General features: G+C 41.1%; 1 protein-coding gene and 1 pseudogene across 15 annotated transcripts in view; one reads left to right on the forward strand and one right to left on the reverse strand.

Moving 5' to 3' along the window:
- SYT16 (synaptotagmin 16) overlaps positions 1-13,609 on the forward strand; it is a 294,214-nt gene that overhangs the window by 12,686 nt on the left and 267,919 nt on the right. The window lies entirely within an intron of this gene.
- LOC144577420 (cytochrome c oxidase subunit 4 isoform 1, mitochondrial-like) lies at positions 6,167-6,901 on the reverse strand (annotated as a pseudogene).

The raw sequence follows: 13,609 nt of genomic DNA on the forward strand, positions 1-13,609 counted from the left end.
TGTGAGGAGGGTTGTGGGCTGCTTCACTTGTGTCACTTCAGGGCAATTATCCAGGAATCCATGTCACTGTGGGCCCCAGCTCCTGGTATTTGTAGATGTAGTACGTCCTCACTTAATGTCATTGATAGGTTCTTAGAAACTGTGACTTTAAGCAAAACAACATTTAACAAAACCAATTTTACCATAAAGTAATTGATGTGAACAAGAGTTAAGTTCTTGGCTGGGGTTCATGCCTGTAATCCCAGCACTTTGGGAGGCGGAGGCAGGTAGATTGCTTGAACCCAGGAGTTTGAGACTAGTTTGGGCCACATAGTAAGACCCTGTCTCTACAAAAAGAATGCAAAAATCAGCCAGGCATGGTGGTATGTGCCTATAGTCCTAGCTACTTGGGAGGCTGAGGTAGGAGGATGGATTGAGCCCAGGGACATGGAGGCTGCAGTGAGCTGAGATCATGCCACTGATTCCAGCCTGGGCGACAGAGCAAGACCCTATCTTAACAACAACAACAACAAAAGCAAACTAAGTTTCTATGGTGTATTTCTTGTCACAAAACTTCTAAATAAAGGCCCCAAACCCTTTAATATTAAACACTGAAATAAATGTGAGCTATATGTACATTTAAGAAAGATTAATAAAAACAAGTAAGAGATTATCTAATTTTTGGTGAATCGGTGAGTAATAATGGTCTATGATGCGGTGGGCTAAATCAACAAATTAACTTTTGCAAAGTGAAAGTTGTCAGGAGCACTTCCTGCCACCCCACAGTTCAAAAAGTAAACAAGGGCTTGCTGAGTGCTTTCATAGTCATCATTTATTTTTGTGCATTGGTACAATTATCATAAACTTTATAAAGTTTTGTAATAATTTGTTTTTATTTCTCCATTTATTTTTCAACTCACTTATTCCAGTTCAGCATTGTGGGTGGCTGGTGCCTGATCTGGCAGCTCAGGTGCAAGGTGGGAAGCAGCCCTGGACAGGACGTCGTCCCATCTCAGGGCACTCCCAGCCACCCTCACTCACGGTGGGGCCAAGTGCACATTTTTGGGATGTGGGAGGAAAGTGGGGTACCCAGAGAAAATCTATGCAGACATGGGCGGAACAGCCGACTCCACACAGACAGTGGCTCTGGTCAGGAACAGAGTGTTTTGTTCTCATCAATGTTATAACAAAACAACATTTTTTGAGAACCTGCTGTATTTTTTTTTTCTGGGCCCAGTAATTTTCTTTACTGATGAAGATTCCAATTTCCTTTCTCTCTCTCTCTCCCTGAAAATGCTTCTGGGCATAAGCCTAGTTGTCAATATTTTGTGAATTCAGGAGGTGAAGAGGCTTGGCAGCCTTCCCTTTTATTATCATGGACTCTTCCTGAATACTCCATTTTTGGTACAGAACCTCATTCTTGCTACGAGGGATGCCTGGTTTCCAAATCCACAGCCTTCCTGCTTTTATTTCACCAGAGATTAAACAGAGGTCCCTGTAGACTTGGTGTATTAGTCAGCTGGGACTCCCATAACAAAATACCACTGACTGGGTGGCCTAAACAACACAAATGTATTTGCTCACAATTCTAGAGGCTGTAAGTCCAAGACTGAGGTGCCGGCAGGGTTGGTGTTTGGTGAGGCCAAACTGAAGTTCTAAATAAAGACCCCAGTCCCTTTTAATATTCCTGGCTTGCAGGTGGCCCCTTCTCTCTGTGTCCTTAACAGGGTGGAGGAGAAAAAGCTCTCGTGTTTTTTCCTCTCCATGTAAGGCCACCAAGCCTATTGGATTGGTCCCACCCTTATGACCCTTTTTAATTTGAAATACCTCTTTAAAGGCCCCATCTCCAAATATAGTTGTATTCTGAGGTAGTGGAGTCAGGGCTTCAACATATGAATTTTCAGGAACATAATTCAATCCATCACACTTAGGAAGGGGATAGTCCTCTGGCTTCATTGTTGGCTGCTGGGTCTTGTGAAGGCTTGGCTCGCTGTACATCCTTTCTGCCAATTCCCCTGTTTTCAGCCCTCTCTCTGTTCACCACCTTCTGAGGGAACAGGCACCTATAATGACAGAACCATTCTGGGATTCTGCTGCATGAATCAGCTTGCCTGTTGTGGCATTTCCCCTGTGTAAGTGCCTTGCAGAGTGAAGAAAGATGGTGAGACTTAGTTTCTAGCTATATCCTTCTCGTCTTCCAAAAATGCGTTGATCTTTCTCATCTGCTACTGTTTCTCCCTTGCTCTTTTTGTCGACGTTGGTCTTTACCTTAAAAAAAAATTCTTTAAGAAATCTGAGGTGCAGCGATAGAGATAAAAGCCTGTGTTCAGTCTGCCATTTTACTGGAAATGAGTCATTGATATAATAATCAACGTTAGTGATTATTCTAATGTTAACCAAAGGTACATTGCTGGGACAAGACCTATTGGTCATGATTTTTTTTTTTGGTTATTCTATTTCCCTTTCTCTATCTTATTTTAAATAACTCACACATTTTTGATATTTTTTGTTATATTTTGTATGTTTTTAAGTGAACTAGGAACTACACTGTACAGACTCAACTTCTCACTGTCTACTTAGAATCAGTATTTCACCACTTTAATGGAATATAGCATTCTTACCACCAAGTAAGTCCCTTTATCTTGCCCCTCTAGTCTTTAAGATATATATTATATTATGGGCCAAATTGCATATGCCCCCAATTCATACATTGATGTACTAATCCTCAGGACTTCAGAATGTGACTGTATTTGAAGCTAGGGTTTTTAAAGAGGGAATTCAGTTAAAATGAAGTTAACATACAGTCACTGGAGTGAGCCCTAATTCAGTATGACTAGTGTCATAAGAAGAGGCGCTTTGGACACAGGCAAAGGGAGGATCGTGTGAAGACATAGGAAGAAGATGGCCATCTACAGTCCAAAGAGAGAGGCTTCAGAAGAGACCAACCTTGCTGGCACCTTGCTCTTGGAATTCTGGTCTCCAGAAATATAAGAAAATAAATTTTAATTGTTTAAACCCCACAGTTTGTGGTACTTTGCTATGGTAGCCCTAGCAGACTAATACACATACTTTTTGCCTTCAAAAGTCAAACATTTTAAAGAACTCAAAAGAATGATTTATTATGTTTACCAAGATATTTATCATCTTCATTGCTCTTCTTTCACTCCTGATGATCCCGATTTCTTTTAATAATATTTCCTTCTGTTCAAATAACTTCCTTTAGCAGTTCTTTTAGAGTAGGAATGCTCGCAACAAGTTTTCTTAGTGTTCCTTCATCTAAAAATGTCTCGATTTCCTTTTTGTTCTTGAAGGACATTTTCACCGGTACAGAATTCTGACTTGACAGTTGCCTTATTTTAGCACTTCAAAAATGTTCCATTTCCACCCCAACAAAATAATCATAGGATCTGAAAATGTGATGCAGACTTGGTAGAAATAGAAAAGAAAAACACATAGAGTTATACAGATTGTTCTGAGTGTAAAGGAGAATTGGATCCTATCTGATACCATAAAAACTTATAAATCTGAATACACATCTCAGATCACTGTGTGCTGTGACATTTTGTCCTTTGGCTAAGGGTGAAGACCCTGAGCTGTCTCGGAGACAGACAACACAGATCAAGTTCTTTTTCCTTATTGTCACTTTAAGGCTGGGTATTGTTAGGCCCAAAGGTTGTGCACAATCATGGAAATGTTAGGGAAAAGACCACCACTAGTTGGACCAGAAACAAAAGACTGATCATAAGGTCTATGAGCTTAGACAGATGTTTGAAAAAGATAAAAACTGTAATGAAAAAATAAGCCAGTATAAACCCAGTGCTATTTTACATTAGAAAACATGTTATATTGGACAAAATAAAGTTTGCTAAAACCTGTTTCCTCACTTTTAGAGTATCTACTATTTATTGTTGTATTTTATGAATGATATTTTAATAGAGTTGGCATTCTGCTTGACATATTTAAGTATAAATCTATTAATATATCATAAAAGAAAACGTGCGGCTTTCTTCTGGCCTCTGTGATTTTAGGTGTGAAATCCACTGTCATTTGAATTGTTATCCCATTATATTTATCATTTCTGTCTGGCTGCTTTCAAGATTTTTTTATTGTCTTAAATTTTCAGAAATTTAATTATGATATGTCTGGGTATGGATTTCTTTGGGTTTTTCTTGTTTGAAGTTTAGTCAGCTTTTTCAATGTCTAGATTTATGTCTTTCTCCAAATTTGGGATATTTTTATCCGTTATTTCTTGAAATAGTTTTTTAGTCCTGAATTCTTTGTCTTCTCCTGCTGAGATTCTGGTAACACAAATGTTAGATTTTTTTTTTGTTATTGTTCCACAGTTTCGAGTCTCTATTCATACCTTCCCCCTAAACTTGTCTCTCTGTTGTTCAGATTAGACAATTTCTATTGATACATTTTCAAGATAACTAATCTCTTTCCTCTGTCATCTTCATTCTACCACTGAGCCCAGACAGTGAGTTTTTAAAAAAAGTTCAGTTATTGTATTTTTCAGTTCTGTTATTTTCCGTTTTGTTCTATATATCTTCAGTATTTTTCTGAGCCCTCTGTTTTTTCCATTTGTTTGAAGAGAGTTCATAATTTCTTGTTAGAGCATTTTATCATAACTGCTTTAAAATCCTTGTGACTAATATTTGTGTCACTTTGATGTTGGTTTCTGTCGATTGTCTTGTCTTTAAGATTTTCCCTGTTCTTGGTATGATGAATAACTTTGATGAATACCTTTGAATTGTATCCTGACATTTTGAGTATTAATGAGACTCTGGTTTAGAGGCAGTCAACCTGCTTGAGTTCAAAACTCATGTCCTATTTACTTTTGTGGGCTCTGGCCTGAATGTTGATTTAGTTCTTATTCTGATCTGCCCTAGATAGTGTGTTATTCATAGGTGAATTGAAACCTTTATGGGATTTCTCACCATAGTTCAGTTCCCAAAACTTTACTATGTTGATTCTGGTTGATTTCATGCATGGACAATTAAGGGGTATGCAGAGGACATCATATACAGATTCACAAGATTTCTTTATCCAGTCCCATCTTTTCCATAATCCTTCCCCACTCTCTAGTTGAGAGGAGGTAGGGTGTTGCCTCTTTGCTGTACTTCAGTTAGTAAGTGCAGGGTGGTAGAGGGCTTGTCCCTACGATCCATGTGGCTTCTGTGGTCACTATGAGATTGAAGAAGGAAAGGGTCACTGCTTCTTTCCTGATGCTGTCTTGCTTTAGGGCAGGAATGGTCAACAGGGCTCCAACCTATTGTAGTGAGGAGGGGAAGTCATGCTACTTTTTCTCTGTTAGTGCCAGGCAAGGATGGTCGACAGGGCTCTTCATAGTGCCTGGTGGGGATGCAGAGAGATGCAGTTCTTTTGTGGTGTTTGCCTAAAATACAATGAGTGTATTCAAAAGGGTTCTGTCTTGCAGGGCTGTCTTATTCCACGTCCTTTAGCTAAGGGGATTGATTCTCAACTGGGGTTAATTTTATTCCCCTAGATGACATTTGCCAACGTCTAAGAGATTTTTGGTTGTCACAACTGGGGAGTTGTTACTGACATCTGGCCAGGGATGCTGCTAAATATCGTATAATACAGAGAACAAGATCCTACAGCAAAGAATTGTCCAGCTCTAAATCAAAAGTGCCAAGGGTGAGAACCCCGAGGGACAGAGAGCAGACTTTTCTTAGAGCTTTTTGTTTTTTGCACTCACTCCATCTTGTCTAGAAATGGGAGTTTCTCCAACATTTAAATGCATTACTTTTTAGTCCGTTATCATCTATCACTGATGAGAATTATAACTTATAATTTATTTTTAGATAAATTGTCTTCCTCTTTGGTTGATTTTAAGAATTTCTTTTTCTTTTATCCGAAATGTAACCATTATGGATATAGGTGTGGATTTGTTTTTATTTAGACATTTTCTGTCTTAATTCTCACTTTCTAATTCTGGAAAATTCTTAGTCATTATCTCTTTGAGTATTACCTCTCTCCTTTTCCCTTCTTTCTTTCTTAGACCTCTTTAGATGCCTTATGTTGAAGCATCTCCTTTTGTGTTTCATATCTGTTAACTACTCATTGATTCACATTCATACTTTATTTCTCTCTCTCCTTTCTCCCTTCTCCACACCTTCTCTCTAGTAATTTCTTCAGATTTCTCTTCCACTTAAGTAGTTCTTTATTTTTTCCAGTAAACTGGTAATTTATTAGCAATGGTATCGATTGGCATAACAGGTTTCTAGTAAACAGGCATGGGGTTGCATGGAGGTGACAGAGCAAGATTCAGATGCAGGACAGCATCTCTCACTTCTTCTGCCTGTTCTTGTCATAGTCCCACTTGGTGGTGAAGCCCTGCACGGGGTTCAACTGCATGTCCAGCATCCTCTTGGTCTGCATGGCCACCCACTCTTTGTCAAAGGTGTGAGGAATGGGGCCATCCACATGGTCCTTCTCCCAGCTGATAATGAATGCCCCGAAGCCAGTGAAGAACATGGCAGCACCCACAATCATTTTCCACTCATTTGTGCTCCCGTTCATCTCAGCAAGGCTCTCCTTGAACTGAATGTGATACAATTAGACTTTCTCATCCATGGAGAGGTTGCTCCAGGAGGCCTTTTCCTTCTCCTTCAAGGCCTTCTGTCTGATAGACAGGTGCTTGACATGGCCCACATTGGGCAAGGGATAGTCACGCCGATCCACGTAAGCTGGGAGTGCATAGTCATTGCTCTTCACAACATATTCGTATGCTCACACACACACTGAGGTAGAAATTGCTTGCTTGCCAACTAGGCTAATTACCCTGGTAGCCAACATTCTGTTGCTGCTGCCTGCTGTGACCAGCCTCTACACCCAGTGTCCTGACACCCTAGTAGTTTTTTTTTTTTTTTTTTGAGATGAAGTCTCACTCTGTCGTAGAGTCTGGAGTATAGTCCGCAACCTTGGCTCACTGCAACCTCTGCCTCCCAGGTTCAAGTGATTCTCCTGCCTCAGCCTCTTGAGTAGCTGGGATTACAAGTACATGCCTACTTGCCCAGCTAATTTTTGTATTTTTAGTAGAGATGGGGTTTCACCATGTTGGTCAGGCTGGTCTTGATGGAGATTCACCATGTTGGTCAGGCTGGTTTCGAACTCCTGACCTCAAGTGATCCACCCACCTGGGCCTCCTAAATTGCTAGGATTATAGGCGTGAGCTACCGTGCCCAGCCCAGCCCAGCCCAGTAATTCTTTTTAAAGTTAGCTCTGTTTTGTTATTTGACCTAGCAATAGTTTTGTTTTCTACTGATAATAGTTTTCATTTATAAAATTTTATTTGTTTATTTAAAATAAATCTGTCCCTTTGCCAGAGTATCTTATTCCTTTACTGTGGTTTCTAAATTATTTTAAAACTTGACTATTTTGTAGTCCATTTGATTCATCTATTGTTTTCACTTCTTAAGGTGTCAATTTTCAGGTCTGCTGATTCACCCTCATGGTGATTTGATTACTATGTGTTCTGTGATATTTAGTTTTGCTAGTTCTTTTTCTGTGAGTTTCCCATAAGCTTTGAGCTGTAAAACCATTTATTTCAATCTCTGCTTCTAAGGACAGAGATCTTCATGTTGTGTTTACTGGATCGCTAGGAATTTTGGTGGTCCTGGATCACTCTTCATGTTAATGATTCATCTTAATACTGTATGGAGGAAACATTTAGACCCCTCACCCTGTGCAAGCCCAGGGTTTCTATTTCTCACAGGTGGCTTCTTTTTTTGAAATGGAGTCTTGCTCTTGTCACTCAGGGTGAAGTGCATTGGCACGATCTCTGCTCACTGCAATCTCCGTCTCCCGGGTTCAAGTGATTCTCCTTCCTGCCTCAGCCTCCCGAGTAGCTGCCCGCCACCATACCCAGCTAATTTTTGTATTTTTAATAGAGGTGGGGTTTCACCATGTTGGCCAGGATGGTATTGAACTCCTGACCTCGTGGTCTGCCTGCCTCAGCTTCCCAAAGTGTTGGGATTACAGGTGGGAGACATTGCTCCCAACAGTGGGTTTTTTTTTTTTTTTAAATTTACAGTTTAAACTCAAGGACCAGGGCACTCAGTAACTTCCTGTCTCTTTCTTTGGGCTAGTGAGCAGGCTGTGTACAGTTTCATTTTTACTTACAGAACTGTTCTTTAAGGCGCTGGGCTTTATTCCTGCAGGGAGTTGGAGGGGGAGCTTCCGATCCTGTTCTTTTTCCCTGTGGAGTCCCATATCCCCCACGTCTGACACTAAAACTCTAGTGAATTGCTGAAGCTCTGGCTTTGATTTTTTTTTTCTGATTTCAGAATCTGGGAGATATTTAATCTTTGGAAATAAATTTTGCTTATTGGTTATATTTTATTTAGGATTTCCATTTGTTTTTAGTAGGAATGTTGCATCCATATCAGCTCTGTATACTACACAGTCAGATGTCTTGATTCACCTTTTTTTTTATTTTTATTTTTAAGACAGAGTCATGCTCTTGTTGCCCAGGCTGGAGTGCAATGGCGCAATCTTGGCCCACTGCAACTTCTGCCTCCCGGGTTCAAGCAAGTCTCCTGCCTCAGCCTCCTGAGTAGCTGGGCTTACAAGTGCGCACCCTGTGATTTTGTGTTTAACGTCCAACTAATTTTGTATTTTTAGTAGAGAAGGGGTTTCACCATGTTGGCCAGGCTGGTCTTGAACTCCTGATCTCAGGTGATCCGTCTGCCTCAACCTCCCAAAGTGCTGGGATTACAGGTGTGAGTCACTGTGCCCAGCCCTGATTCACATTTGATATACAAGATCACCCATCCGTATATCCAGTTGAACTGGTATATAAATACTGCTTGGTGCTCTGCATTGTTCTCTCTCGAAATTATTCATTAAACACATTGCTGTATTCCAATTACCTATTGTTTGAAAAAGATGTGTGTTAATATATGATGGCATATGGCCTAGCAGTCCCATAAAACCAGCATGTGTTTGCTAATATTTCTGTTTCCAAGCACTTGTTTTACTTTCACCTTTTTATAAATCTTGATCTTTTATAACCATTTTGTGTATGAAGATATTAAGATAAATTGTTGCATTATTTGCTGTGATAAGACATTTTCAAGGAAGAAGGCAGTGTGTGCTGATTTTTATCTTCAAGAACGGCAAAAAACAGTTAATAGACTGCTACTTTGAGCAGCACTGACCAGTGGAGTAATGTGTATAAGGACCTGCCTTTTCATGAAATAGTACACTGTGAAAGTTGTCTCATGAAAGGTGATTTTTTTTTAAATGATTGATTTTATCAATTACCTTTTAATGGCCATTTAGGGATTTTTTTAAAGGTCAAAAAATACGGCCATGAATATTTCTGAATTTGTCTTTTTACACTGTTTACTAGCACTGCTGAGTCAAAGGATATTTTCATTTAATATTTTGATGTTGCCAGATTTCCCTGAAGAGACTGGAGCCTAAATCCAGTGCCTTAGACTGCTCGGCCACACTATCACAACGTTGCCAAATTTCCCTACAGAAGGATTGTACCAGTTTATACTTTGATCCGCAGTGCATGGATAACAAAATCGAACAAAACTTTACAAAAAACTATAGATACTGGAATAAAAGTTTCCCTATCTGGCTCACAGAAACGTTTCCTGTCTTAACTTACATTTCCCAGGTGAGTAAGGCCCACTTTTTTTTTTTTTTTTTTTTAAGACGGAGTTTCGCTCTGTCACCCAGAATGGAGTGCAGTGGGGCGATCTCCGCTCACTGCAACCTCCGCTTCCCAGGTTCAAGCGATTCTCCTGCCTCAGCCTCCTACTCAGCTTGGATTACAGGTGTGTGCCACCATGCCCGGCTAATTTTTATATTTTTAGTAGAAACGGTTTTACCATGTTGATCAGTATGGTTTCAAACTCCTGATCTCGTGATCTGCCGGCCTCAGCCTCCCAAAGTGCTGGGATTACAGGCGTGTGTGAGCTACCGCGCCTGGTGGTAAGACTTACTCTTGTTGGCTTAGAATGGTGGTTTACAAAGTGTGGTTATTGGACTAGCAGTGTTCGTTTCACCGGGAACTTGTCAGAAATTTAAACAATCAGAACTTATATCAGAGAAACCCTGGGTGGAGTGCAGCAATCAGTGTTTGGATTAGCTCCCCAAGTGATTCTAGTACTGGCTAAAGTTTGAAAACCACTGGGCTAGGAGCAGCTTATCTCTGTGTAACCGAGAAGTCAGCTCAAGTGTTTACTCCCCCATTCTTGATACGAATCATAGAAATGGAATTCCTGAGTATTGATTTCTCCTGGCCCCTTCCTCCTCTCTGTGCCTGCATCTGCACGTTTTAATCGGATACTTCACTGCTGGTGGCTGCACTTCTGTCTGCATTGCAATGGCCCAGATCAGCAAAGGAAAAGGAATCCATTTTCCTTAATTCATACAAATGTCGGCAGTCCATTCACTTGAAGGCCTTTGAATATGCAGAAAACCAATTGATGGTTTGGACGGGTGGGAGAAGTTTCTGTCTTGGTAACATAAACAGTTTAAAATTGAGTATTTAATGTACACTTGCCGAAGTCCTGTAGACATTCCCCAACATTCCTTCTCCATTTCCTCATTTTCCTCTCTACTGCACCTCCCACCGATTTTCTTTTTTCTCTAGAGTGATTTATAATTGTATTTGTTTCCTTGTCTTTTGTTGTAATAACCAGGATTTTTCTTGCAGATGATACAACTCACTCAACTTCTTTAAGAAGATAGAAGCGCAATTATAGAGTTTCATGGCAGCTACAGAACTGATGAGAGGGCCGGAAACAAGCTTGTCAGCCACTCTGCCGTAGGCAACCTTGATACCCGTTTATTTACGCCTTTCTTAATTTCTTTCATTAGGATTTTCTAAACTTCTATGAATAAGTTTTTAGTGGCCTTAAATTAATATCCAGTTAGGTTTTTATTTTCTGTCATGATTTCATGCTAATTTTCTGATTGCTCTCTGTGGGTTTTCCAATCTTTCCTACCTCCCCTGCAGACTGTACACTAACCCCTACTGATAGAAACAAGGGAAGTGAAGATAATAAGGCCTCTCCCACTTGACTGAGGCAGTTGAGCCTGCATTTGATGAGGAGTTTGACATTGAGCTTGTCTTTCTTCCTGTTTGAAGACAGGACTTTGAGATTGAGGGGGTTTCAAATGATATCTGTTCAGTGGTAGCTCTGTGCTGGTGAGCAGGGCCAGGCTTCCTTATAGGTGTTGATCCTACTAGAATTCTATGATAGTCGGCTGAGTGCGAGAGGCTGGTTTTTTTTTTTGGAGACAGGGTCTTGCTCTGTTGCCCAGGCTGGAGTGCAGTGGTATGATCTCAATTCACTGCAACTTCTGTCTCCTGGGCTCTGGGCTCAAGTAATCCTCCAACCTCAGCCTCCTGACTACAGGTGTGTGCCACCACGCGCAGCTGATTTTTTGTATTTTCAGTAGAGACAGGGTTTTGCCATGTTGGCCAGGCTGGTCTCTAGCGCCTGGCTTCAAGTGATCCTCCAACCTCATCCTCCTGAGTAGCTGGGATTACAGGTGTGAGCCACCGCCCAGCTGAGGCTGATCTTGGAGCAGGGAATCAGCATCTAAAAGCTGCTAAGGCCTCACGAAGGCTCTTGGAGGGTCTGCCTCCAGAAGATGGGTACATTAATAATATGAGAAGCCATCACTCAGTGGAAAAGTCATCTAGATATACGCTTTCCAGTATTCTATTTTGCGTGCTTCCGGGGTTCTCTCTGTGGATTCCACAACAGCCACAGATTGGATGATATGCTTCTGGCGTGCAGTCACCCTGCCACCTTGTGGCCATGTGTGAGAACTGTACTTCCCCAGATGTCTGCTTCCTTCCTATGGATCCAGCAAAGCTGAAATTGGTCACCCTGGATTGCTTCTGCTTTTAGCTTTTTGAACTAAAAGGATTTGAACAGATTCATAGCATACACCAAAAAGACTTTCTAATAGCTTTAAGCAGAAATATACATACAAGAAATTTCCTTGTCCCTGTAATGACATCTTGACACATTAGATAATGTATGTTGAAAGCAAGAGTGCTTCAATTTTATGTCCCAAAGCTGTTTCACGGCTGCTCTGAGGGCTCCTGTACCTTTCCTGGGGATTTGGGTGAGCATTAGGTAGTTGATATTAATTTTAGATCACAATTCTCTTTTAGGTTACATTCTTTTATTTTTCTGTATTGAATTCACTGCCTGACTGGTGGGAAAATTAAATCTCAATTATTACTAATACCCTTTCCCACTCCATAGGATAAAAATCCCAGGCTGATACAGTGCCATACATTTGGGTTGGGGCCCCATCCACTCCCTACAGTTGGCTTCATCATGACCACTGCACATTCCGATATGCTGCTGCTGAAGACTGGATCCCTAGCAACTAGGCTGTCAGAGGACCCTCCCAGCTCTTCATCCACTGACTGCTCCAGGAGACAATGCACCATGTCCATCTACTGTTGGCTTTCTGGAAGAGCTCCCCCAGCTCCCACCTCCCGGGCACAGGTGGGAATGAGGCCTGTGTTTCTGACAGAACACAATCCCTTAAATTCATTCCTTTTATATTCTGGAGAATATTCCTGTCCTTTCCCTTTTGGCATAGGCTTTCTTTCACAAACCTCTGTCTGGATGGGAGCTTTTGTAAGAATCTTGAAAGTTCAATTTATTACCCCGAAATTCAGAAAATCATTAAAAATGGAGTGTGATTATTGCCAAGGACTCAAAAACTCCAAACATAAAGTTGTCTATCTTGGCTAGGCATGGTGGCTTAGGCCTGTAATCCCAGCACTTTGGGAGGCAGAGGAAGGTGGATCACCTGAGGTTAGGAGTTTGAGACCAGCCTGCCCAAGATGGTGAAACCCCATCTCTATTAAAAATACATAAATTAGTCGGGTGTGGTGGCAGGTGCCTGTAATCCCAGCTACTCAGGAGGCTGAGGCAGGAGAATTGCTTGAACTCGGGAGGCGGAGGTTGCAGTGAGCCAAGATTGCATCATTGTACTGCAGCCTGGGCAACAGAGCAAGACTGTCTCAAAAAAAAAAAAAAAAGAGTTGTCTATCTTATTGGAAGGGAAAAGGGAAAAATGCTCATAGTAGCAATAGCAGCAGGAAGGAAGTACAAATTAATATCTCAATAAATCATCATGCTCCATTGTGTTTGATATAGTCAACAGGCCTAAGGCTTCTGCAGGGCAAAAACTGTCTCTTTACTTGAGCCAGCCCTAGCAGTAGAAAGGGTGTTTACTGAGGGTTGTTTTTTTTTTGTACTATATTCTAAGCACCATGCTGGGTTCTTGCAAAATGAAGTTGACCTCACAGCTACTGTATGGTAATCAAGTACTAAGTGCTAGGAGAGGAATACAGCCAGAGTTCTGTGTTAGTGCTAAAGGAAGTTGCTGTAGTCTAAATATGCCCCTCAAAATCCATGTGTTGGAAATGTAAGACCCAGTGCAACATTATGGAGATGGGGCCCTAATGGGAGGTGTTTAGGTCATAGGGCTCTTCTCTCATGAGTGGATTAATGCCACTATAAAAACAACTGTTGGGAGCAGATTCATGCTCTGCCGCTCTTCTACCATGTAAGGACACAGCAAGAAGGCCCTCACCAGATGGTGGGACCTT

This window comes from Callithrix jacchus, chromosome 8 (assembly GCF_049354715.1).
Source record: "Callithrix jacchus isolate 240 chromosome 8, calJac240_pri, whole genome shotgun sequence".
Lineage (NCBI taxonomy): Eukaryota > Metazoa > Chordata > Mammalia > Primates > Cebidae > Callithrix > Callithrix jacchus.